Source organism: Pituophis catenifer, unplaced genomic scaffold (genome assembly GCF_029215685.1).
Source record: "Pituophis catenifer annectens isolate HBS135680 unplaced genomic scaffold, rPitCat1.0.hap2 SCAF_3, whole genome shotgun sequence".
In the NCBI taxonomy this organism is placed as follows: Eukaryota; Metazoa; Chordata; class Lepidosauria; order Squamata; family Colubridae; genus Pituophis; species Pituophis catenifer.
In genome coordinates this window covers 211032142-211059721 of record NW_027256883.1, presented here as the reverse complement: position 1 = coordinate 211059721, position 27580 = coordinate 211032142, and the positions used below count along the sequence as shown (strand labels likewise).

The 27580-nt window shown below is 42.6% G+C and overlaps 1 protein-coding gene and 1 non-coding gene across 2 annotated transcripts in view; both read left to right on the top strand.

Annotated features, from left to right (window-relative positions):
* Nucleotides 1–7517: 7517 nt before the first annotated feature.
* On the top strand, nt 7518–7589 carry TRNAE-CUC (transfer RNA glutamic acid (anticodon CUC)). The gene has a single exon. It is a non-coding gene; the product is annotated as a tRNA-Glu (tRNA).
* Nucleotides 7590–8696: 1107 nt separating this feature from the next.
* DNAJC5 (DnaJ heat shock protein family (Hsp40) member C5) overlaps nt 8697–27580 on the top strand; it is a 66460-nt gene continuing 47576 nt past the window's right edge. Inside the window, exon 1 of the mRNA XM_070940223.1 lies at nt 8697–8773. The gene's annotated coding sequence lies outside the window, so the exon portion shown is untranslated. The remainder of the gene's footprint in view (nt 8774–27580) is intronic.

Genomic DNA, 27580 nt, shown 5'->3' with positions numbered 1-27580 from the left:
TTGCAGTGACCCAGGGTGATGGGATCACCCATCGCCACCTTTCCAGCCAGCTTCTGACAAGCAAAGTCAATGGGGGGGGGGAGGAGGGGAAGTTGAATTCACTTAACAACATGATTTACTGAACAACTGCAGTGATTTGCTTAACAACTTCGGCCAAAAAAGGTCGTAAAACTGGGCACCGCTCACTGAATGAACTGCCTTGCTTAGCAAACAAAGAAATTCTGGTCCCAACTGTCATAAATTGAGGATAATCCGTATTGGCATCACAACGAGAGACGTTGAGCCAGTGGTTGCTTTGCATCATTCATGTCATACCCAGCTGTGTTTCAGCTTTGCTTTTGAAAAATCCACCTTGCTGTGCTACAAACGCTTTGAACGACAAGAGGCAGACACAACTTCACACAATACCCTCTCCGGACAATCTTACGGCTTGCTGGTTATTGTGAGTTCAGTGAGTTGACGGTTCAGCGATGCAGATTCTGAATGTAGTCGATTCAGTTCAGTGAACAAGAGCCCAAAGTGTCCTCCTAACCCAGGCAGAGAATATGTTTTAATTCTGCAGCAACATCATACAATTAAATTTTTTAGCATCAAGGCCGGAAGTCGAGGGGTTTTTTTTGCCTGGAAATGTGCAGTCATTTTGGATGGGTGCGAGAGAACACAGACAGTAGATCGGTAAAAAAATATTCATATGATACTGAGATGGATTTGGGTGAAGAAATGCCTGAGACACAAGGGACCATGTGTTGTGGGCTGTCAGCGGCCTGTGCAGCTAGTAACTGATTCCAACAGCGAGGAGGCTGTGTGCTGCGCCAGCAGCCTGTGCAGCCGGCACTTGAGTCGGACAACGAGGAGGCTGGAGAAGATGTGGTGCCAGAGGCAGGGATTCAGCCAGGGCCTTCAGAACCTCCAGAAGCTCCCTTAAGTGAAGAGGAAGAAGAGGAGGAGCCTCTTCTCGATGCACAGGCGCGCAGAGCTGCCAAAAGGCGGGAGTGGCTCCTCAGGAGGAGGTCTTTTCCAGAGTAAGGCTTGGGGCTAATTGGCCACTCCATTAGCCTATTTAAGGAAGGATGATAACAGGCAATTTTCAGGGAACAACTTAGTTCAAATACCTTCATGTCTTGTCTTGCTTATCTTATCAGCTTCCTGCAAATTGCTTCTGGGCATTCTGCCAACCACAGTAAGCTTTCAGTATTATTCTTTGAATTCTTGGCGGCTGATAATGCAGTTAATTAACAGCCGTTGTTGTAAAAAACTGGTTTATTTAGTAAACTAAGGTTTGAACGGACTGTGTGTGTGCTGCGTTCTTTGGGGTCCATAGGTGGGGCAGAACACCATGATATCCTAGCCACTGAGAAGAGCCAGCTAGCCAGCAAAGAGAAATATATATATAGGCGAAAGGAAGCAGAATGCCCCCTCCCACATGTTGGGGTAGACCAGGTGTCTCGATAGAAAAACACTATATATATATATATGTTTTCTGAGGTTTTCGCAGGTGTTTGTATGTAGGTCTTTGGTTATTCAGGTTTTCTCCCGCGTAAAATTGAAAGTGTCTTGGCGACGTTTCGACAAAGTCTCATTCATCATCTTCAGGCTGGTGTTTTCAGCTTCATGCTCCTAGAAGCACGAAGCCGAAAACACCAGCCTGAAGATGACGAATGAGACTTCGTCGAAACGTCGCCAAGACACTTACAATTTTACGCGGGAGAAAACCCGCAGGAAGGGCTGGGGCTCCCACAGAGAAGGCCCTCCCCCTGGGTGTCGCCAGCCGACATACCTTGGCCGATGGTACCCTGAGGAGACCCTCTCTGTGGGAGCGGACTGGCCGGTGGGAGGCTACTGGTGGCAGAAGACGGTCTCGAAGGTACCCGGGTCCTAAGCCATGGAGCGCTTTAAAGGTGGTGACCAACACCTTGAATCGCACCCAGAAGACCACTGGGAGCCAGTGCAGCTCATGCAGGAGAGGTGTCACATGGGCACAATGGGTTGCGCCCATAACCACCCACGCAGCCGCATTCTAGACCAGTTGGCGCCTCCGAGTGCTCTTCAAGGGGAGCCCCATGTAGAGAGCATTACAGTAGTCCAACTGGGAGGTGACAAGGGCGTGAATGACTGTGCGCAAGGCGTCCCGGTCCAGAAAAGGCTGCAACTGGCGAATCGGGCGAACCTGATAAAAAGCCTCCCTGGCCACGGCCGTCATATGCTCTTCTAAAGACAGCCGTGTATCCAGGAGGACACCCAGATTACGAGCCCTCTTTGTGGGGGGCAAAGATTCACCCCCAATAGTCAGCGATGGCACCAGCTGACTATATCGGGACGCAGGGAGCCACAGCCACTCGGTCTTGGCAGGGTTGAGTCTGAGCCTATTTCTTCCCATCCAGACCCGCACGGCCTCCAGGCAGCGAGACATCACATCAAGGGCATCATTGGGGTGGTCTGGGGTGGAGATGTACAGCTGAGTGTCATCAGCGTACTGATGAACTCTCACCCCCAAACCACGGATGATCTCACCCAGCGGCTTCACATAAATGTTGAACAGAAGGGGTGAGAGGACCGACCCTTGCGGCACTCCCCAAGCGAGGCGCCGCGAGGTCGACCTCTGCCCCCCTGCCAACACAAACTGCGAGCGGTCGGAGAGGAAGGAGGAGAACCACCGCAGCACGGTGCTCCCTATTCCTAACCCCCTCAACCGCTGCAGCATGATACCATGGTCGATGGTATCAAAAGCCGCTGAGAGATCTAATAGGACCAGGACAGAGGAACAACCACAGAGATCATCCACCAATGCGACCAATGCCATTTCTGTGCTGTATCCCTGCCTGAAGCCCGACTAGTACGGGTCCAGATAGATAGCTTCATCCAGGTACTGGGGAAGCTGTTGTGCCACCACACTCTTAACAACCTTCGCCACAAAACGAAGGTTGGAGACCGGACGGTAGTTGGCTAATTCAGCCGGGTCCAGGGATGGTTTCTTGAGGAGGGGCCTCACTACCGCCTCTTTCAAGGCGGCGGGAAAGGCACCTCACTCAGAGAAGCATTTATAATCCCCTGGAGCCAGCCTCGTGTAACCTCCCGGGAGGCCAGTACCAACCAGGAGGGACACGGGTCCAATAAACATGTGGCAGCACTAATCTTACCCAGAACCCTGTCCACATCCTCGGGAGCCACAGGATCAAACTCCTCCCAGATAATATTCTCAAGACCTACCCCCGTCTCCCCCCCTGGACTCACCCAGTCGGAGTCCAAGCCTTCCCGAATCCGAGCGACTTTATCATGCAGGAATTGCACAAAATCCTCAGCACGACCCTGCAAGGGATCTTCCCGCACTCCCCCCCCCCGAAGAAGGGAGTGGGTCACCCTAAACAGGGCGGCTGGGCGGTTCTCTGCAGATGCGATAAGAGCGGAAAAATAGTTAGATTACGCCACTTTTATCGCCACTAAGTAGGTCTTGATATAAGATCTCACCAGTGTTCAGTCAGAATTGGATTGACTAGTCCTCCAAATGCTCTCTAGGTGTCTTCTCCAAATGCTCTCTAGGCTTCTAGCCAATCAGCTGGGACTCGGGAGGCAGCAATAGATTGGGGGCGGGGCCAAATAAAAGGTAAGAATAATGCGGGATGGGGGGGTGGGGAGCCCAGCTCCTAAACAAAGAGAACTGGTTCGGTGATGTCATATCGTCACTGCTACCGGCTCGGCAGAACCGGGCTGAACCGGGAGGAACCCACCACTGGACCAGTGTAATATAATATTGCGGGGTCATGTGATCACCATTTGTGACCATCTCAGCTGGCTTCTGACAAAGTCAATGGGGAAAGTTTAGATTCACTTAATGACCGAAAATCATAAAATTGGATAGAACTCATTTAACAACAGCCTTGATTAGCAATAGAAATTCTGGTCCCAGATGTGGTTGTAAGTTTAGGAGTACCTGTACTGATAGTCCTCGATTTACAATAGTTCATTTAGAACTATTTAGACGGTTCAAAGTTACAATGGCCCTGAAAAAAGTGACATGACTGTTTTTCAAAGTTACAACCTTGCAGGTTGCACAATCGTGATCAAAATTCAGAGGCTTGGCAACTGGTTCATATTTATGACCATTGCAGTGTGCCAAGGTCATGTGATCCGCTTTTGCGACCTGACAAGCAAAGTCAATGGGGAAGCCAGATTCATTTAACAACCGTGTTGCTATCTTAACGACTGCAGTGATTCACTTAATAACTATAGCAAGAAAGGACAAAATAGAGCAAAACTCACTTAGCAACAGAAATTTTGGGCTTAATTGTGGTCGTAAGTTGAGGACTACCTGTACTTACCCATCACCTGTCTATTCACTATTGTCTTCACATTATTCCATCAATCGTTCCAACTTTAGCAAACGTTCTACCAATGTACATAAAGTCATTTATTTGCTCTAGCTTTTCACATTTCTTGCCAAATTTGTAATTACTCGTGACATTTAGTTAAAGCCAACTAATCTTGGTCGCTGATGCATTAATTTTTGGATGTATCGTGCTCAATGCACCATGCACTCTTAACAGCTGCAGCTGGAAGCATTATTTTCGGTGATAGCAGTTGATACCATTTTAAATTATGATAGAATTGAGAGGAATTGTTGAGTCTGTCATCTGAACCTCCATAACTGTCTGGTTTGGCTCTGCAACCCAACAAGACAGACACAGACTTCAGAGGATAATTAGAACTGCAGAAAAAACAATGGCTACCAACCTGCCTTCCTTTGAGGACCTGTATACGGCACGACTCAAAAAGAGGGCTGGGAAAATATTTACAGACCCCTCACATCCTGGACATAAACTGTTTCAACTCCTACCCTCAAAAGGACGCTATAGAACACTGCACACCAGAACAACTAGACACAAGGAGAGTTTTTTCCCCAACGCCATCACTCTGCTAAACAAATAATTCCCTCAACACTGTCAAACTATTCACTAAGTCTGCACTACTATTAATCTTCTCATCGTTCCCACCACCCATCTCCTCCCACTTATGACTGTATGACTGTAACCTTGTTGCTGGTATCCTTACGATTTATATTGACTGTTTCCCTATGACTATCATTAAGTGTTGTACCTTATGATTCTTGATGAACGTATCTTTTCTTTTATGTACACTGAGAGCATATGCACAAGACAAATTCCTTGTGTGTCCAATCACACTTGGCCAATAAAAAATTCTAATTCTATTCTAGAATTGGAATTACAGTAGGTAATGTTTTAAGATTAATATACTGTAAGTATAATGCAAATCTACAATGTGATTTTTATTCTTTTGATAGCAGTGCAGTTCAGTAGAAACACAGTACAGGTAGCCCTCGACTTACAGTAATTCGTTTAGTGATCCTTCAAAGTTACAACAGCACTAAAAGGTGACTTATGACCGTTTTTTCACACATCCGACCGTTGCAGCATCCCCATGGCCACGTGATCAAAATTCAGCTGCTTGGCAACTGGCATGTATTTGGACTAAATTGTGCTTGTAAATCAAGGACTATTTGTGCAAATAAAAATGTATAAAAGGAAGTCCTCAACTTGCGGCAGCCATTAGGACTGGAGCTACTGTAATTTAAGGGGCACGGTTTTAAAACATGACTACATTGCTTAGCAACAGCAATCCGTGGCAGCTGAATCATACAGTTGTTAGGCAAGGCAAGTTCCTGCTGGCTTCCCACAAGCAAAGTCAGTGGGGAAGCCAGCAGGAAATTGCAAGTCCCAGTTCAGCAGCTGCTGCCAGATGGGAGAAGGGAGCAAGGGGGTGTGCGGGGGGGGCATAGGGAGGGTTGGCAAGGGGGTACATTAGAGGCATAGCGAGGGTCAGGGAGGGTGAGGGGGTATGGGATAGGTGTGATGTGGGTTGGGGTTTGTGTGTGTGTGTGTGTGTGTGTGGTCAGCATGAGCACAGGGGGGGATGTGTGAATGGTGGAGACTTACTCAGTGACTTGCAACCTTTTCTGCTGGCTTCTCCAGTGACTTTCTGCAACCAGTTGCAAGTATGAACTGTCAGATCGCGATTACGTGAAGCCCACACATCTTCAAGCTGCCAAGGTTCAGAAACTGGTGTGTGAATGTTCTTTTAGCATTTCACAGGTCTTCACAGACTTCAGCAGGTTGAAGCAAACCTGTTGGGAAATACATGGATAGGAGACCACCAGGAAATTTCTCCTTTGCAGGCTGGATTAAGGAAGTGGAAGAAATTATACTATGTCCTCGGCCCTAAACTTTGCTCTATGAGGCAATCCAGCTTTGAGAGTGCAGAAACTTTGCACTCTTTGGTCCTCCCAGAGCTGGATGGGGATTCTGGGTGTTGTAGTCCTAGCCTATCTCAAGGGTAAAGAATGGGAAGGGGAGCTAGAAAGTCCATTTGGAAACCTTTCTGTGTCCCAAGCCCTCCACGCCAGCCACTCAGGCAGCATGCAATGTCCAGATTTAGTTACCAAGTTATTTCTGAGTGAGTAAGGTTAATACAGGTAGTCCTTGAGTCACAACTACAATGGAGCCCAAAATTTGTGTTGCTAAAGTGAAACCTTTGTTAAGCAAGCTTGTCCCATTTTACGACTTTCCTTGCAGAGGTGGGTTTCAGCAGGTTCTGACCAGTTCTGGAGAACTGTTGGTGGAAATTTTGAGTAGTAAGGAGAACCGGTAGTAAAAATTCTGAGTGGCTCCACCCCCATCTGTTCTCTGCCTCCCAAGTCCCAGCTGATCGGGAGGAAATGGAGATTTTACAGTATCTTTCCCCTGCCATGCCCACTAAGCCATGCCCACCAAGCCACGCCCACAGAACCAGTAGTAAAAAATTTTGAAACCCACCACTGTTTCCTTGCCACAATTGTTAACGCAAATCACTGCCGTTGTTAGGTTAGGAACACAGTCGTTCAGTGAATCTGGCTTTCCCCATTGACTGTGGTTGTTAGAAGGTCGCAAAAGCGGATCACATGATTCCAGGACACCAGCGCAACTGTCATAAATACGAACCACTTGCCGAGCCTCTGAATTTTGATCACGTGACCACGGGGATGGTGCAACGGCTGTAAGTGTGAAAAACGGTCCTAAGTCAGTCCATTTTTTCAGCGCCGTTAACTTTGAACGGACACTAAACGAAGTTGTTGTAAGTCAAGGTCTACCTGTACATCACTCCATGATATCGATGCATTGGTCACCAAACTCATTTGTGCATTCGCTCAAGATGCAGATGTCTTCATAAATTTAAAGGGGGGGGGGGGAGGAGGGGGAAAATGAAGCCCCCATTCCTGCATTTCAGGTAATTCTGATAGAGACAGGTAAGGGAAAGGGGCACCTTCTAACCCATGGACCTCATTCTCTCTCTCTCTCTGTGCATATAATATATGGACATGCACGCAATGTTTGCTCAATTGCACATTGCTTTCTCTGCCATCCTTCACAGGAGCAGAACAGATCAATAGAAATTGCGTAGATAAAAATTGCCAACAAGCCAGAGAATTTCACTTTGGTAAGGCTTCATAGAGAAGCCTATAGACACCTTCCCTGGTGGTCTAGTGGTTAGGATTCGGCGCTCTCACCGCCGCGGCCCGGGTTCGATTCCCGGTCAGGGAAAGTGAGTTTTACTAACTAGGCAAGAAGGTGCAATGAGATGGCAAAGCCTTTTTTGCATCTCCGCCTCCCCTCCCAAGTACCCCAGCGCCTATCATTCCCAGCCAGCCAGCCAGAACACGAGGCAGGAAGGATGAGGATGAGGGGGGGGTGCTACCCCTCCTGCCGCAGAAGCACTGCGCCTCGGCCCTGCCCGAGCCAGCCGGGGAAGCACCGGGAATCCCCTCCCCTCCCCGCGCAGCAGCAGCAGAAGCAGCAAAGCCTTGTGCGCACGCGCGGAGGAGGAGGAGGAGGAGGAGGAGGCCTCGCTCACTCACACTCCCTCCCTCCGGTCCATTCGCGCGCCTCACGTTCGTGGCGCGGCTGGGAAAACGGGCGCCTCAGCCCGCCGGTCTCCTTTCTCAGCGTCGGCGCTTTCTCCTCATTAGGCGACAGCCTGTATATCTCGTGCGCGCGCTCGGGCGCTCCTGAGGGGGGAAATAAAATAATTATACTGTATATATATTACTGTATAATTATATATATATATATATATAAAAATTATTATATATTATATAATATATAATATAATTATATATTATATAATATATAATATTATATATATTATATATATATATATAATAAAATCGTTCCCCCCCCCCGTTGGTCGAAGCGCGCCCTTCTATTCCCCCCCTCAGGAGCGCCCGAGCGCGCGCACGAGACCCGCCCCCCCAACCGCCTGCGCCAAACCTCGCCTCAGAGACAAGACTGCGGAGGCGCGCGCGCTCCCGTTCACCCCGTCACGCGCCTGCCTCCCTCCTTCCTTCCCTCACGCGCCCATTTCCTCCTCGCGCGCTTTGCTCTCTACCCCCCCCCCCGCCCCCACTTCGCGCGCTCGCGCCTCCTCACGCGTCCTCCTCCTTATCCCCGCTTGCCGGCCTCGTGAGCGCGCACGTCGCTTGTATCCGGGCGGGCTGGTCGGTCGTGAGGCGCGAGCGCTTCGGGTTTTTTTGACGGTTGGCACCGGCCGGCCGGCTGCCTTTCCCCCCTCCTCCCCTCACGCGCCCCGTCGCCGGCCCTGCTGGCCTGCCTTCCTCCCGTCCGTCAGTCCTTCCGTCCGCCGCCCCGGCTGAGGGAAACCGCCCCTCACGCCCCGTCGCGGCTCGCGGAGGCCGCCCCTGAGGCGGCGGCGAAGTCGAAGGCGGCAGGTGAGGCCGGCAAAGGGGGCGCATGGAGGCGACGTTGGCGCAGTGGGGCGGTCGGGTGGGGTGGGGGTGGGGGGCTGTGGAGATGCGGGTCGGGGGCGGCATATTGGGGGTGGGGGAGGTGAAGAAAAGGGGAGTCCCGCCGCCCTGAGGAACCGGCATAAAAGACGACGTTGCATTGGAGCGGGTGGGGTGGGGGTCTCCTTCGTGCCCATCTAACGCCCCCCTCCCCATTTTATAGGCTTGGCTGGCAGGGATGAGGAGGAGCCCGCGGATGCTGGAAGGAGGCGGGCGGGCCAAGGAAAGGCCCTAGGATTTTGGGGAGATGCTGCTGGGCTGGGGAAGCCCCCCCCCATCCCAATCTTTTAGCCACCCCAATCCCCTTCTCTCAGATATTGGGTCTGGGGGCTGCTCAAGAGGTACTTAGTTAGGTTTTGCAAGGAGGAGCTCTCAGGTGATTCGTGGGAAGCTGGGCCAGCCCTTTGCGGACAGGCGCATCCTTCCGGCCTCTTTGCGCTGGGAATGAGCTTTAAAAAAAAATCTCCCTATTAGTGGGAAAAAAAGATAGGAGCTTCAAAGGGGTGGGTGGGGGAATATCCATCCCAAATTGCATCTATGCTGGCCTTGCTTTTTTTTTTTGGGAGAGGTGTGAAAGGTGAATCCGGCGGGTGCCCCCCTTCCCTCCTCCCCAATCTTGAGGCTTCCAAATCCATGCGTTGCATTTGATGTTGGTTGATCGGGTCCTTTTTAACAGCAATTTTGACGTTATGAATTTGATGAGGATGGAGAACGATGAACGCTCGGCCGGTGCTGAGCATTCGGTGGCCGATGCCGTTTCTAACCAGACCCCGAGGAGCGGAGGATGAAGAATCAGAGATGTGCGTCATTCCTACATTTTATCTGTGTCTCAGAATTACAGACTTGATGGCCCAGACCGGTCAGTTCATTATCCCTGTGGCTGGAATTAGGGAGCTCTTTTTCTGAAGGAGAAAAACAAAACAAAACACCAAAGCCTTCAGGCTGAATGCTGGTGCTGTTGGAAGACAGCAGGGGCTTGTATCAACTTTATGTCTTGCATGCCTGGTTATCTGGGGAAGCATCGGTTTGCAATATTGCAATTAATAAATGCACTGCTAATTTTTGCTGTTCGTTTCTGCCTTTTGCGTAGGGTGTGGAAAAGGGAATGGGGGGAGAAGACAATCTATATCAGTTTGGATCAGTAGGAGATGAAATCTGCTTTTATCAGTTCAAGCTGTTTTTGTTGCTGCAATTATCTTCTTGGGACATGTAATGGTGAGAGTGCCTTTCTTGGCTGGTTACTGAAGCAAAGTCTGAACTAGATAGGTCATTCCATGAGCTAAGGCAACATCTTTAATTACTCTACCGAAAGACATCTATTTGCAGACTTTATTGGCCGTTGCAATCCTCTGAGTGAGCCAATCCATAGTTGGAGTTAAAATAAACACATAACAATCAATTAAAATCGAGACCATACATTATAAAACACCAGATTTACTAGGAATTAAACATCCCCCCCATCAACCCCCCCCCCCCAATTAAAAGTAAATGTGGAGGGATAGTCACAGCAGTCTTGCTGGATGAATTAGATATCTGGGGGGATCCTGTTCTAGATGTGGAGAACAGCAACTAAAGAGGCCTGTTTCTATGGTCCTTTCACATGGCAAGATGTGATCAAGAGGACCTTTAAAGATCCTACTTTACTTTATCAAAAGGATTGGGTGGGGGGCAGATGTTATTTAGAGGTAGTCCCCCAAAGAAATCAAAATAGAGCTGTTAGGTGATCCAATTGCCACAATCTGGAACAGCTTCTACTGCTAACTGCCTTTTAATGACATCCCAAATAGAGATAATCACAGTAGGCCAATTGAGGCAAAAATTACAGAGAAGGTTGCAGTTGGTATACAAGATGGAGCTGTGCAAAGGTGTACTTGACAGTGGCTGCCACTTGATTATCCTTCCAGATTTAAATTGGGGTGGGTTTTTTTTTTGATAGGGCAATGTTAGATACGTAGTGTATCTGATTGTTTTATAATGTATGGTCTTGGATTTAAACTTTGATATGTATTTAACTGCAACTGTGGATTTCCTCAGTTGACTAAAAGGGCCTATAAAACATTGCAAATAAATAAATGTGCTATTTAAATTCAGTTGGAAGGGAAGTCAGAAAGGAGCTAGTACTTGCATACTTAATGAAAGGGGCATTCACTGCAAGCTATTTCAGACATAGGGTCCCCTTTACAATCGCCCTGATGAAATCTTTACTGCCTCTTGATTTCATTTCACTTGACTACAAGAGGAATAAGGGCTGCAAATTGGGTCAGCTGCCTATCCCCCCCCCTTTGGCAGCAGTTAAGTCTGTTGTGATTCCCAGGACTTTTGACTGAAGTCCAGGGGAACTATTTAACATATGGGTTTAAATTGGATATTGCCAGTGGTGCATGATTCATTTATTTTACAGTTTTGCATAAAGCTAATTGAATTAACACATCTTATTTTCTCAGTATTACTGAAAGGGAGATAAACTTTGGAAGAAAAACAGAAGGTGAAAGAGCATCCAGTACATTATGTTTCTGTCTCCTAAATTCTTCTGTTCATTTTGTTAATAGATCTGCCTTCTTGGACTTCTTAGCTAAGGTAGCTTCTTGATAAGATAGTAAATTCAATTCTTTTTCTCTCTTGGCCCTAAAAATTATCACAAACGCGCACACACGTGTATAATTTTGAGGCCTAAAATTCAAAAATGGAGGAAGAAAACTGAACACACACACACACACACACACACTTTCCTATTTATTATTTATACAAATAACTCAAGGTGACAAACATATCCAACACACCTCCCTTTTCCTTTTTCCCCACAACAACAACAACCCTGTGAAGTGGGCTGGACAGACTGGTAGGATTTGAATTCATAGTCTACTTCATTAATTTTTCTTCCCATAGTTTTGTGTTTCTCCTTTGTATTATTTGTAAGCATCCCATCCTCTCTCCAACACATATTCTGGAGTACTGTAGACTACGTTGAATATTTCAATTTTTGGCTACATGTTGCTTTGAGTTATTTTAATTAATTCTTATCCAAAACGAAGTTTCTGCTATTTTCTACTTGTCTGATAATAGACATTCTGATAACATTTGAGGTTTGTGTTCAGGGTTTAACCAATGAAAGCTATAACTATTCTATTTTCTCCAGAACAGGATTTTTATAATCCTGCCTTACAAAACATCAAATTTAGAAAACAGTATTTATTGCCAGGCATATTTAAAAGACAGCTTTTAAAACTTTTTAACGTTATGCCTTTTTCCTTGCTATTGAACCACTGGGTTGTGGAACGATTGCAAACATTTGTGCATTTGTCCTGCTATTTTGCTGAGCAAACCTCTGTTGCATAAATATTGAGGCCAGAGCGTTTTATTATTGTATTTCATGCAGCATAAACTTTTTGGGATGTTACTAATGCTGTTTCCTTGTATTTTGGAATGAAAAGCTCTCATGTTGCCTGGGCATCTTTTATTGTGCCTTAGGAATTTACTTAAGTAGGCTATGGGGAGTAGAATTGCAGAGCTCAGAGTCAGACATATGTGCATATAGCCATATTAAAAAGAACAGGAAGCTGAGCTTGGCTGTTTAAAAGAGAAGGTGGAATCTTTGTAAACACTCATCTGTTGTGAGGTTGTTAAGGACATAAGCAATGCCCTTGTCCATCTTGTTCAACTAGCATTTCTGGTCAACCAACTGCCCAAGGAAGCCTCCTGATCTCTCAGTAGAGGGTCTTCAGAAGCAGTCCCATGACTACCAAGGTTAAAGAGCTAGCCCAGGACTATAATGAATTAGTTTAACCTTTTTTAAAAAAGCCAATCAAGTTGGTAGCCAGCACCACATCTCATGTTACTATCAATAAACTTTTGCAAAACAAAATTAGCAGTTTACCACCATTATTGAATGACATATTACATTAAATGTTTTATAAATATTTATTTCAGTGTTAATATTGAATATTAATATTAAAAGATTTAGATGAGAGCATAGAAGAAATTTGCAGACACCAAACTCGTGGGAACGGCCAACACTATAGAACACGTGCGTCATGTTGCCATCACATGACAGTCCATATTTTTTTCCTTTGTGGAGCTGGGGTGGGCGTGGCCTGCGCGTGACACATCTGTCCTGCGGGCCGCCAGTTTGACACCCCTGCTATAGAAGATAGGCTCAAGACCAGAATGATCTCCAGAGACTTGAATACAGGGCCCTATCCAACAAAATAAAATTCAGTGATGAGAAAAGTAAGGTATATACTTAGGCAAGAAAAACCAAATGCACACGTATAGAATAGGTGGTCCCTGGCTCAACAGCAGTAATTGATCTGGAAATTCTGGTGGAGAACCACTTACATATGAGCCAGCCATGTGCTGCAGCTGCCAAAAAAGCCAACAGAGTCCTAGGCTGCATCAACAGAGGATTAGAATCAAAATCATGTGAAGTGTTAATGTGACTTATAAAGCCTTGGTAAGGCCATACTTGGAATCCTGCATCCAGTTTTGGTCGCCACGATGTAAAAAAGATGTGGAGACTAGAAAGAGTGCAGAAAAGAGCAACAATGATGATTAGGGGGCTGAAGGCTAAACATATAAAAGAACAGTTGCTGGAATTGGGTATGTCTAGTTTAAAAAGGACTAGGGGGAACATGAGAGCAGTGTTCCAATATCTGAGGGGCTGCCACAAAGAAGAGGGAGTCAAGCTATTCTCCAAACCACCTGAAGGCAGGACAAGAAGCAATGGATGGAAACTAGTCAAGGAGAGAAGCAATTTAGAACTGAGGAGAAATCTCCTTACAGAACAATTAATCAGTGGAACAACTTGCCTCCAGAAGTTGTGAGGGCTCTATCACTGGAGATATTTAAGAAGAGATTGGACAGCCATTTAACAAATTGTATAGGGTCTCGTGTTTGAGCAGGTGGTTGGACTAGAAGACCTCCAAGGTCCCTTCCAATGCTGTTATTGTATTCTACTTTTGGCTCTCCTTTCAGTCTACATTGTTTTCTCAGGTCTTTGCAATGCTTACCCCATTTGGGCTGATCTCAAAGGGTTTTGTTTCCAATCCTGGCTTTCTTTATTAGTTTCACTCACTCCAAATTCAAATGAACCTTATCAATTGAACCCAATCATGAAATCATAGCCTACATGAAGGAGGACATGATAGATTTCCCTAGGATGCTGTGTCTTTCCTTCTTCCAACTTTGTCCTTTCTCAGACAAAAGCCTGGTAGAGCCAGGATTAAGAATTATGGTTGCCTTGAAATGGAAGACCCTCTAAAGAGAAAAAGCAATTTTTTGTTCCATATTAAAACTTAGAATGGCGAGAATGACTGTCTTAAATCCTCCACTTCCTCTTGAGAGTTGTGTGGCGAGCTGAATATGCAGTTCAGGTGAATACACCTGTACAAATGTCTGTGCCCTTCCCATCCACAATATTTACTTTTAATTTATCATATCCTGCCTGTCCAGAAAACGGCTCTACCCAGGTTGAGTACAAGTAGCATCAAACAGGTAGTCCTCAATTTACGACCACAATTGGGACCAGAATTTCTGCTGCTAAGCAAGGCGGTTACTGAGTTGCGCCCGATTTTACAACCTTTTTTTGGCGCAGTTGTTAAGCAAATCCCTGCAGTTGCTAAGTGAATTGTGTGGTCGTTAAGTGAATCAGACTTCCCCCACAGACTTGTCAGAAGCTTTCTGAGAAGATTGTAAATGACGATCACATGACCCAAGGATGGTGCAACTGTTGTAAATACCTGATAGTTGCCCAATGCCTGAATTTTGATCGCATGATCATGGGGATTATGCAATGGCTGTAAGTGAGGACAGGGTCACAAGTCACTTTTTTCAGTGCTGGTATAACTGAATGGTCATTGAATGAGGGTAGGTCAAGGACTGCCTGTATTGCAAATGAAATATATTTTTTAAACTTGCTCTTGTAGAATAATTCATAGGAAGGATCCTATGGAATGAGAGGAGATAATTTTCAGAAGTGGATTTTGCCCACCTGTCTTCCTTTCCTTTTTCAAGTACCAGTATTTTTCATTACTGCCATTTGCAACTCATAAACAGAACCTTCCCTAACCCAGCAGCCCCCTGATGTGCTGAGATTCCCGGAATTTTCCAGGAATTCTTGGGCCTTCTGGGAGTTTTATTTGTACCATTTCCAGGGGATGTCATGTTGAAGAAGGTATCCTTACAGGATCCCCAGTTGTAAGAAGAAGGAGATCTCTGCTTTGGAAATATTAACCATTTTGCAATAGTGGTGAATATCTGTAGCTTGGGTGGAGGTTTATTTTCTGAGCTTGTGGGTTAGTTTCTAAACATTTCAGAATTCCCTAAATTCCTCTGAAAATGTTCCCTAGCCTGGTAACAAAATGTTTGGAAATCAACCCACAAGCTTGGAGAATGAACCTCCACACTGATTAATCATTTCCCCAAGTAGAGCTGAATGTTGAGAAAAAGTAGCATTCCTGACCCCATTAATGGTGGTTGCTTTGATGTTTTTTTGTCCTGTTCCCCAATTTCCTTTCCTTCGAGTGGGATCTAAGTTATCTTTGGGACTCATTTTCAGGTTGCAGTCAGGAGAAGGAAACAAAAGTGTCTTGAGTTTCGTTTCTTGCATTTTTATCCTTAGCAGCTGTGGGTGTGGCTGCATTTATTAGTTGAGCTACTACATGATTTTTTCATTAGGTTCTTCAATTCCTTGTATAACAGGGAAGCTGTTGGTAAACTTATGCTAAACTTTTCTTACTTTGATTTTAACTTATATATGCTGTTTGATCCAAAGGTGCTTTTTCCAAAAGGCATCTGGACTTTTTTTTCTCCTTGAAGACATTTTGCTTCTCATGCAAACTTCTTCAGAAGAAGCTAAATGTCTTCAAGGAAAAACAAAATCCAGTTGCCTTTTGAAAAAGTATCTTTGGAAGAACCATGACCTGGATGACTGAGAATCTCCATTATTGTTGTCATTTCATACTTTTCTTAGTGGAAACTGTAGCAGTAATTCTGTTGGTGTCCATTACAATATGAATGACAATATTAATACATTGGCTTCACTCAGTAGAGTCTTGGGGTGGATGTACGCATTTAATTAATAAATAAACATGTTAATAATCTTTCCTCATTGGGTAAAGAATCTCTCTCAGTACAGATATTCCTCAACTTACTGGGACCAGAATATTTCGTTCCTAAGCAAGGCGAGTGTTAAGTGAATTGTCCTGAATTTTATGACCTTTTTTTTTTTTTTTTTTTGCAATGGTGGTTAAGTGAATCTGGAGTTAAATGAATCATTAAGTGAATCCAGGTTCCCCTATTGACTTTGCTCATCAGAAGCCAACTGGGAAGGTCGAAAATGGAGAGGACATACAACCATCATAAATACGTGCTGGTTGCCAAGTGCCTGAATTTTGATCGCATGAATGTGGGGATTCTGCAACAGTTGTAAGTCCATGGACAGGTCACTTTTTTCAGTGCCATTGTAACTTTGAATGGTCACTAAATGGATGGTTGTAAATTGAGGACTACCTGTATTTCCTATAGGCAGAGTAAACAAAAATATTAAAGACTTGTTACAAATCAGTTATTTTTTCAAGTCCATCCTCGCACTTCACCTTCTCCACACAAATGTAGCAAGATATGGCATTTAGATTCATAGTGACTGCATATTTCTGTTGTCTAGACTTCTGAACAGGCTGGAAGGATGTATAGTATGTTGTGAGAATTCATTATTTTAGTTTGCCATATAAACCATCTATCCCAGGAAGCCATAGAATGATTTGTTTGGGCATATAGCAGTTTGTATGAATTTGTATGTACTGTATTTCAACTCTATTGAACTGAATGACACAAGTATGCTTATTTTGGATAGGTTGTTTTGATATTTAGAACCTGAACACAATCGTTACTGGGGTGGATTTGCCTTTGCCATGAATTTGCTCATGGATTTTTTACAAGATTCAGTTCATACAATTCACACGTTTGCCTTTGTCCATTGTGGGTAGTGAAATGTCCACTTGCTGAGTGAAGCATTTTAATATATCTTCTTGGAGGCATCTCTGTCTATATCCATGGAAACTTTTAACTACTTCTAGATTTTAGCTAGTGGCAAAAGTCTGAAGGAAAGCTGTAAGTTTTTGTTACATACAGGACGATGATCCAGCAATTCCCTTTCGTATGCACCAACTCAATGCTTCTCAACTTGAGCAACTTTAAGATATGTGGACTTCTGTTCACAGAATCCCCCAGCCAGCATGCTTGTTAGGGAATTCTGGGAGTTGAAGTACACACATCTTAAAAGTTACTAAAGTTGAGCAACAGTGCACTAGACAATCCATTTTATGCTCATTGGTTGGCTTGTTCCAAAACTCATATGTGTCAGAACTGCCAAGAATTTCACAGGCAGTTTTCACACACACTATTCCCCAACTTGCTTTCTTTGAACTCCTACTTTCATAATTCCAAGTAAAAGAGCAAGTTATCCAACATCCCTAGAAAGCAACATCGAACATTGTTGTGTAACAATTGAATGTATAAATGTTAAGGGTTCTTGTTTTGAGGGCAGAAGTGAAGTGACAGCATGAGGGAAGAGAGCTGAGTTGCTGTTTATCAGCACATTTCATTTGGCAGCTGTGTGGGTCAAGTAGACCCACACGGGAGTTTTTATTTGATGGTCCTGCTGGCTGAAGGTACCGAGAATTTATCCAATTTACTTAGGAAGCAAAAGGTTGGGGAAGTTCAGCTTCCAAATGAGAATAAATGAATACGCTTTATTAAATTACTTAATTTGGGAAGTTGGTGTTCCTGTCATTTTAAATGTGGCTTTGTCTTTGTGCTTTATAAATGCTCTCTTAGGCCAAAATAAAATGTGGTCTTTTCAGGCGGAAAATAACGTCATCATAATAGCAGCAGTAGTTAAAAAAAAAAAGGCCTTTATCTTAGATGCATTGTTAGTGGAGCTGTCCAGCATGTAATACTAAAATGAACAGCTCCATTTCTTTTTTAGTTTCTTTGGTTTACTTGAGGGTCTTCTGAGTTGAGTTCAATACAGGTAGTCCTCAACTTACAACCATTCTCTTAGTGACTGTTCAAAGTTTCAGTGGCACTGAAAAAATGACTTATGACCATTTTTCACACTTGTGACCGTTGCAGCACCCCCCAATTATGTAATCGAAATTCAGGCATTTGGCAACTGGTTCATATTTATGACGGTTGCAGTGTCCCAGGACCATATGATTGATTATCTATGGTGACTTTCTGACAAGCGAAGTCAATGGGGAAACCGGATTCACTTAACAACTGTGTTACTATTTTAGCAACGGCAGTGATTCACTTAACAACTATGGCAAGAAAAGTTATAAAATGGGGCAAAACACACTTGACAACTGTTGCATGTTAGAGAGAGAAAGCCAACTTTCAAGATTGTCAGAAGCAGAGAAATGGAAGGAGAAAAAGTAGAAGAGGCCTTGATGCACTACTTCTTTTCTTCTTTCCTTTTTTTCCTCCTCCCTGTAGGAGTTCAATGAGATAAATAGACATTTGGAAAATGAAGCCCAGAAGAAAGAGAGAACAGAACATTTCTATTCTAGAATACTTTGCTGAGGGGAAAGGGGCTATTGAGAAGGAGCTACAATTGTTTGTACATATCATGAGGTTCTATCTTAAAGGCCTTTTATTGGGGGCCTGGGCAGGCTGTAAAATGCTCCCATGGTCTAATGTTTATGGAAAATGTTATAGGAAAATAAATAATTCACATATCACATACTTTTAAGTGAGCGGCAATTTTTGGACCTTTCGGTTCTTAATATTGGTGCTAATGTTAGCCTGTTAGCTTTGCAGACATAAAGTTGGTTGTGTTTTTTTCTCTTGTGAATGTTTTACAGCATTAAGAATACCAGCTTTAAGGAAGTTTTTGGAGAAAAGAAATTGAAAATCTGGTAACCAATATTTATTTTTGTATTTTTAAATTGTATAATACATATTGTATTTTTAAATAATAATTTTTTAAATTTTTAAATAATAAAAATTGTATTTTTGGGGAGATGGGTGGCATAATTTTTTAAAAAAAAATACAATAAAGCTGGCTTTTCTCACAAACAGAAAGTGAGACTATGCATTTGGTAATTAATTAAAAATGTAATTTTTTCTACTCAGTTTCAATTTCCACGAATATGAGGATGTGGTATCAAATGTTAAAATATAGAAATGTGCTCTCTTCCTTTTTCTTTGTCATCTTCATGTGAATAAAAGCAATGTGTAGATTATTTTATTCAGAATTGGCAAATGAGCTATAATCAATAGATTCGTAATGTAATATAGCTTTTGTGTGTTGCACTCACCCTAAGATCTTAACCAGTCTTTAGTTGATAAGGAAGCCTTCCATATCATAGAATGGGGTTATAGGGGCCCTAGTGGGGCAGTGGTTAGAATGCAGCATTGCAGGCTGACTCTGCTCACTGCCAGGTGTTTGATCCTCACCGGCTCAAGGTTGACTCGGCCATTTTACCGAGGTTGGTAAAATTGTTGGGGGCAATAGGCTGACTCTTTAAACCACTTAGAGAGGGATGTAAACACTGTGAAGCAGTATATAAGTTCTATTGCTATTATTTGCAAGACCACCTCTCCTCAGTGACATCTACCCATCCCATCAGGTGCAGCAGGAGAAGCTTGCATCCAGTAGAAAATGTTATATGGTGGGACCTAGAAGGGAGGCCTTTTCTGCTGCTGCACTTATCCTGTGGAACATCATTTCCCCTACGTCAGGCTAGGCCCGATCTTCATAGCCTTCTGGAAGGGCTTAAAGACCTGGCTTTGTCATCTGGCCCCGGGATCAGAGAGTGGTATAGATCCCATAAAATAGCTGTATTGTTCTTGAATGGCTGTGCCCTCCTGGTGATTGTACTGTATAGCTTTTAGTTGTTGAATTGTTTTTTTGTTTTGGTACGGCTTATATTTTAATTGGAAGCAGTCCAGAGACATGAATGTGCAATGGGCGGAGATATAAATTGGATAAATAGAGAGAGGGAAAAGGGTTGCAGGTTTGTAATATTTATACAGCATGGGAGAAAATTGCATCCCTCCAGTATGAATGTACCATAAATTTGCAAATGAAAGTCTTTCCAGTTAAATTACTCTTTCTGATTCTCATTTTTTTGACAGCAACATGCTTTCATGGCACCAAATAGAATAATTAACTCAGCCATCTTATGTAAGATAGTCCTGAATTCTAACAAGAAAATCCATACAAAATACCTGGCATAGTTTCTTCAATTTATTGACTACCACAGACTTCTAAAAGCACATATGCCGAAAACAGATTGATTGTCTATAAATATAGAATTAAGGAACACCTAGATGCCCATGGCTGCATTCCAACATGGGGAATGTTTGAAAACTGTTGCCGTACAATATGGATGGCATTGAACAAACAGCGAAACAAAGTCGAGAATGTTATTTTGAGATTATTCCATGGAAGTGGTTCCCAGAGGATACCTAAGATACCTGACTTGATATGTTTCAGTGAGGTAACCACATAGGGCAGTTTCCATGTGATAAAACATTTATCACATCATAGTCATTTTGGGATGGGATGAAGGCATTAATAGCATAGATATTATAAAAGGAAGTCAAGATAGGCATAATAATAGGACATAACCATAGAGATGACCTTAGAGAAACCATGCAAAAGCAGTTTGTCAAAATATGATTTAAGAGCCCTGGTGGCGCAGCAGACTAAAAGCACTGTTATTAACTTCAGCTGCTTCCAATTACTGCAAGTTCAAATCTCACCAGGCTCAAGGTTGACTCAGCCTTCCATCCTTTCTAAGGTAGGTAAAATGAGGACCCGGATTGTGGGGGCAATAAGCTGACTTTGTATAAAATATACAAAAGTATGAAGGCTATTGCTTAATGCATTGTAAGCCGCCCTGAGTCTCCGGAGAAGGGCGGCATATAAATCAAATAAACAAAAACAAAAACAAACAAGTTCAGAACAAGAAGAAAACTAGAAAGAAACTCAGATTGGCTATGGCTTAACTCTTGGAGGAGCAGGGGAGAATATAGTCAGTTTTTCATGTTTTGCTACTTTAGCCTATATCAGTAAAGTTCAAATATTACACGTGGAGTCATTGGTGCTCTCTGAGCTTGGTGGTTTTGTTGCAGACGATTCATTACCCAACTAGGTAGGTACAAGTGCACTGATGATGTTACCTAGTTGGATCATGAAATGTCTGCAAGAAAACCATCAGCACCATCAGTTCTACCCTGAGCTACAAATATTCTCTTCTATCAAAAGCCTGTTTCTTGACCTGGTCTATCTTGAAGGGCTCACAAGTATTTTTATGTTTAAAGGTGTCCTTATAAGGGAGTTGTTTACTTTAAAATGTCATGATCTCATGAGAACCTTAACATGTGTGGTTCTGAATTTTTAAATTTGTTATATCCATTGATGTTAAAGATACAGTACATACATTTCTAAAATGAACAAATCTATTGTCCTGTCTATCATAGCTGGCATTTCAGTACAATTTATGGGCAAGTCGTAGGCACGGTTTGAACCAACTTGGAAAAGGCTGAAAACTGGATTAAAAATCATACGGTTTGCTCAAGTCAAGTTAATTATTTGGAGTTGAGCATATGTGAAGGAGAACGTGTTGCAGTAATACTGATCCCAAACAATAAGAAATAGCAAGTCTTAGAAATCCAGACATCTGCTGTGTTCTTGTTTACATAAGTTTGCTGTTGGGAGCGTTGCTGAATCAGAAGGTAACACTTGACTTACAACCACAATTGCGACCAGAATTTCCATTGCTAACCAAGGCAGTCGCTAAGTGACTGGTGCCTGATTTCACGACCTTTTTTTTGTCATGGTTGTTAAGTGAATCCCTGCCAGTTGTTGAGCGAATCCAGCTTTCCCTGTTGACCTTGCTTGTCAGAAGCTGGCTGGGAAGATCACAAATGATGATTATCTGATCCCAAGACACTTCAACAGGTGTAAATACATGCTAGTTTCCAAATGCCCAAATTTTGGTCATGTGACTGTGGGGATGCTGTGACAATCATAAGCATGAGGACAATTCTTTTTCAGTATGTTGTAGCTTCGAATGGTTGCTAAATGAATTGTTGTAAGTTGAGCACTACCTGTGCTAACATTCTGTTGCCGACCTGATCAACAAAAGCATCTTGAGATGCTTGCAAATAAAGCATGAAGGAATAGTTTTGTTGTGTTTATTCCAAGCACCTGTTTCCAAGAATTAACCATGGGTGAGGAACTCTTCATTATGCACAGCAATGGAGCCATTTAGCCACGTGCATTTAAGAGGAACAAATCCTAACCCAAAGCTCCACGCTTTACATTATTTTTGTAAATTAGAAAGTTCCAAATATTGGTGTGCCCTTTAGAGCAAAGGTATTCCTTTCCCTTTACCATTTTGCTGGTTCCTTTTTATACCATTTCTTGCTTTTATAGCCTTTGCCATAGAGGAAGTAGAATTGCACATGGTAACCCCAAATGTGGATTGTAAGCCATACATTCAAATGAAAGCCGTACAGTATGGTAATTATTTTCTTTCTTTTGTAGTGATTTCTTGGGAGCTAATTAAAGGCAACAGGCTAGAAACTGGGAAACCATGAGTTCTGCTCCTAGGAAGACGGCAAGGACAAATCTCTTCCATAAATGCTGCCGAGAAAACTGCAGGGATTTATCTATGTAGCGACAAGTGATGTGTGTGTGTGTAGGTAGGTAGGTAAGTAGGTTTAGAATATTACTGAAAACATAGTAGTTCAGGACAACTTTGAATGTCTGAATGCAGCCATTTAATTACTTGTCTCTTTTTAAATGTAACTTAAAGTTTAAGTCAGTCCTTTTCCGTGATAAATCAGAAATAACATTGGTTCATAGAGTTTACTGTGTGCAGATTAATACTCATTGCATGAGAATTAAATAGGATCTTAAGCATCTAATACAAGAAAGGTAGATACAATTTAATAAGTACAACAGAAACCTGAGGGAATCTCTCCTATAACTGGAATGTTAACAGCTGAAGAAACAGAAGTAATTAAAGGAGTCTGATGGTACCTTTTCCATTAATGAAATACATTAAAAGGCATAGGCTTTTGTGAGTCATAGCTCACTTCATCAGATGCATAGAGTGGCTCCGTTGAAGTGGGATTTATTGTAAATTGGGTTGAGGTAGAAGGGAAGACAAGCTTGTTATGTAAATGTGAGATATTACAGGTTACTATGTCAATAAACAGTTGCAATGAGCTAAAGTGAGAATAACAAGAGTTGGAAGGGACCTTGGAGGTCTTTTAGTTCAACCCCTGCTCAAGGAGGAGACCCTACACCATTTCAGAAAAGTGGCTGTCCAGTCTCTTCTTGAAAACTTCCAGTGTTGGAGCATTCACAACTTCTGGAGGCCAGTTGTTCCACTGATTAATTGTTCTCACTGTAAGGAAATTTCTCCTTAGTTCCAGGTTGCTTCTCTCTTTAATGATCTTCCACCTGTTGCTCCTTGTCCTGCCTTCAGGTGCTTTGGAGAATAGGTTGGCCCTCTCTTCTTTTTGGCAGTCCTTCAAATATCATGACCCCAGTCTTCATTAGACTGCACATTCCATTGTTTATAATATAATATCATAAAAATAGATAATAGATAATCCATTGTGTTTGTTCTGAAATCTTTTAATGTATGTAAGTTCAGTTAAGTAATAGAAAGAGAAGAAGCATTGCACCATTGCATTACAGATTGAAAATATCCTTGCTCATAAAGACAAGAAAATTGAGTTGGGAATAAAGAATCTGAGTTAAAATAAGTGGAGAGGAGGAAATAATAAAAATACTATTGTTGTTTTCTCACACCCCCCCCCCCCAATCATTGAGAAAATGTGAAGGACATCTTCCAAAACCAAAATAGAGATCTTTGAAGAGAGCATGAAGTTGTTGTATTATTCTTTTGAGCTGAAGACAAAGTTTGGTCCTTCGGGGCTGTTCCTGACCTGCCTTGCTGACTTTGTCAGTCAGAGAATGGCAGAAGGTAGAAAAAAACCCCAGCTATCTTATTTAATGCCAACTGACAGATAAAACTTAATTGATGAAATGGAAGTAGCAGGAACATTTGAGGGAAAGTGATCATGTAATGCTGATGTTCTTGAGGGTAAGGGGAACTAAAGTTGGGTGTAGTTGAGTGCATGAAAATAGATTTTTATGAGCTCAGAGGAATGATGATTGTGATTTCATTGTAGGAAGGCACTATAGAGAAGAAAAGGCTGGTTGGATGGTCCAAAGAAAAATAAACGCTCAGAATATGGCTGCCACAAAATTCCAGCAAGGCAGAGAACAGAAAGCATAAGCCTGTGGGACCCCAAAACCGTAATAAGGAACTGAGAAAAAAGGCAACATATACAGGAAGTAAAAAGAGGAACAGCTCACCAAGAAAAAAGAATCAGTTAGCCCAAAATTGGAGACCATCCTAAACTCAGAAAAGCTGAAACTCAGAATGTTGAAGTTGGTGAGAGATACTAAGAATACCAAGAAGGACTCATTCAGATATTTTCAAAATAAAAAGAAGAGGGGGAAGAAGTGGTTAACCAGCTGCTGAATGAAAATGGCAAGATGCTGAGAAAGAATACTGTAGGCAGAACTAATCAACTTTAATTATAATAGAATAACAGAGTTGGAAGAGACCTTGGAGGTCTTCTAATCCAACCCCTTGCTTAAGCAGGAGTTCCTATACCATTTCTGACAAGTGGCTGTCCTTTTTCTTCCTAAAAGCCTCCAGTGATGGAGTCCCCACAACTTCTGGAGTCAAGCCATTCCACTGATCAATTGTCTTAATTGTCAGGAAATTTCTTCTTAGTTCTATATTTATGTTCGTTCTTCTTCAAGAAAAGGATATATCTATTTTCTTTGCAATGATGTATAAGTCTTCAGTGCCAGATGAATTACATCTGAGGGCCCTGAAGGAATTACCTGATGGTCTGGCCAACCCTGGACAATGGATTAGCAGATTATTGGAAGAGGGCAGGTATTGCAGTATCTTCAGAAGTGGTGCAAATAGAACATTTTGAGTTTAAAAAAAAAGTGGAGCAGAGGAAATAATAAAAATGCTATTGTTGGTTTCTCCTACCCAGTCATTGAGAAGATGTGAATGACTCCTCCCAAAACCAAGTATAGCTGTTTTTATTTTTATTTATCAAATTTTTAAAACTGCCCATCTGCCTCGCAAAGGTAGGTAGATATTGACCTCATCACCTGGAAATATTGTAGAGTCTATCATAAAATGAAAAGTATGCACTTTTGAAAAAAAAAAAATGATGATCGGCTAATACTCTGCAAGCAGAAATAACATTCAAAATGATTCTTAACAGCCTAGTTTAGCAGGGTGGAAATAACACAATTAAATTTACAGAGAATTGGAGCTAAATGCTTACAAAACAAATTGAATGCACAGATACAAAATGGGACTGTTCAGTTTGGCAGTACTATCTGTGAAAAGGATCCTGCAATAATACAGGTAGTTGATTACAAACTGAATCTGAGTCAGCAGTTTTTTGTGAGGGGGAGGGAACAGAAGTAAAAGCCGACATTTATTTTCCAAACCATGAGAAGTAATCAATCCACTTTATTTATAATCATTCACTTTATTTTAGTCACATTGCACCTTAGATTTTTAACAAGCATTCTGTGGAATTGAAACAAATTCAGAGATGATCATGGGGGTAGAAATTTCAGTCCTGTGTCAACAGAAGGAAGGAGTTGACTTTTGCTTTCAGAAGAGAAGGCTGAGGAAGGATGATAGCCTCTTGAAGAACCTTTTGTAGGCATGTCATCCAGAAGACAAAAAAAAAAGTCCGTTCCAGAGGGCAGGATCCAGAATAATGGATTTAAGGAAGGCAGAAAAATGTTTCTTAACAGCAGTCAAAAACAGGACCCAGTGACCCAAAGAGATGGTGTTATTTTAATTGGGATTTTTCAGAGGAGCAAGGAGTTGCATTTAATCATTCTTTTCTTGAGTTGTATCAGTTCTGCTGATTTGTGGCACTGTAGTAAAAACCGTGAATATTTTGTTTGCAGCCTCATGAAAAGCAAGCAGTGAATTTTAGTAAATGAGTTCTCTAGAACACAAGTAGTTATGGAGGGGCCGTTTAATTGTTTTGCAATCAGAGTGCTGAGTGGTTGTTGTTGTTTTTTACAAAAAGTAATTAATTAAAACTAGAGGCTGGTACTGTCCTAAAACTGCTGTTTTTCCATAAAATACAGGTAGTCCTTGACTTACAACAGTTCATTTAGTGACTGTTCAAAGTTACGAAGACACTGAAAAACGTGGCTTATGACCATTTTTCACACTTACAACTGTTCTGGCCTCCCCATGGTCATGTGATCAAAATTCAGATGTTTGGCAACTGGCTCATATTTATGTCTATGGAGATTCTCAGCCATCCAGGTCTAGTTCATATTTAGTTCATATTTATAACAATTGCACTGTCCCCGGGATCATGTGATCCCCTTTTGTGACCTTTTGACAAACAAAAGCAGTGGGGAAGCCCAGCTCACCATATTACTGATTTAATAACTGCAGGGATTCACTTAACAAATGTGGCAAGAAAATTCATAAAATGGGGCAAAACTCACTTAACAATTGTCTCACTTAGAAACAGAAATTCGAGGCTCAATTTTAGTCATAAGTCGAGGACTACCTGTATACCTATTAGCCTGTGAGTTGGTGGTTGCTGATGATTTAAAATGGACAGTTGATAACAACACAGTATGTGTTAATGTTCTTGGGTTTAATGGCGCTTTTGTCTTGGATGTTGTATTACAAAAGATTTTTAAAACTTGTGTGTTAATCACATGTATCTTTTTGGGCAGTTATTTTCCTGTTATTTTCTTTCATTGCCTAATTTTGTGGATGCAACATGTATTTGGCTATGTTCCTCTGCAGTTTGCAATATTACATGTATTATTATACTGTATGTGTTTTAAATGAGCACATAACATATGCAGAAAAAGGAAAGAAAGGTAGCCATTATAGTTTATATGCTATATAAAAGAGCAAAATTAGGTGAGTCTTTGAGGGTGTTTGTCTGCAGAGCAAAATGTCAAAATTAATACGACTTAAATATATGCCAAGGAGAACCCCAAGACAATCTGGGGGAGACGAGTGCTCACTGCAGGCCCAGAATGCTGGCTTGCTTTCTGATGGGGGGGTACAAACTAGGTTTTGTGGAATAGAGCAAATGTTCTGGGAAACAGTTGATAGAATAACTGGACCTCAATTTTGCTGGCTGGATAATTCTGGGCGTTGTGGTCCAAATGCTTCTTGAAGGCACCTCATTGGAGAGGAAGCTAAATTGTAAAAAAATATTTTTGGAAAGCCATAGTAAGTTCCCCAATGTAAATTTACAACACAGAGGTTTATTTTTGTTGTATTTATGAGAGAGGCATTTTTTTTTTTACACACTTTACTGTCTTGGCTCCAGACCGGAGGTTTTCTTATTGTAAGAGAAGGGAAATTGCAGGTAGTCCTCAATTTATAACAGCAGTCAAGGGACAGGGATTGCCATCGCTAAGCGAGGCTGTCGTAAAGGGTGATATCACAGGACTACATCACGTGGCAACAATCTTAGCAGACCTTGTTGCTAAGCAGAAAGTGAGGGGGATGTTGCAGTGAGGGCAGGGGGGGGAGGCCCTCAAGCCACATGTGAATTGGGCGGGTCCTAGTGCAGGTGGCACACCAGAAGGTCAATGGATGGTGAGGG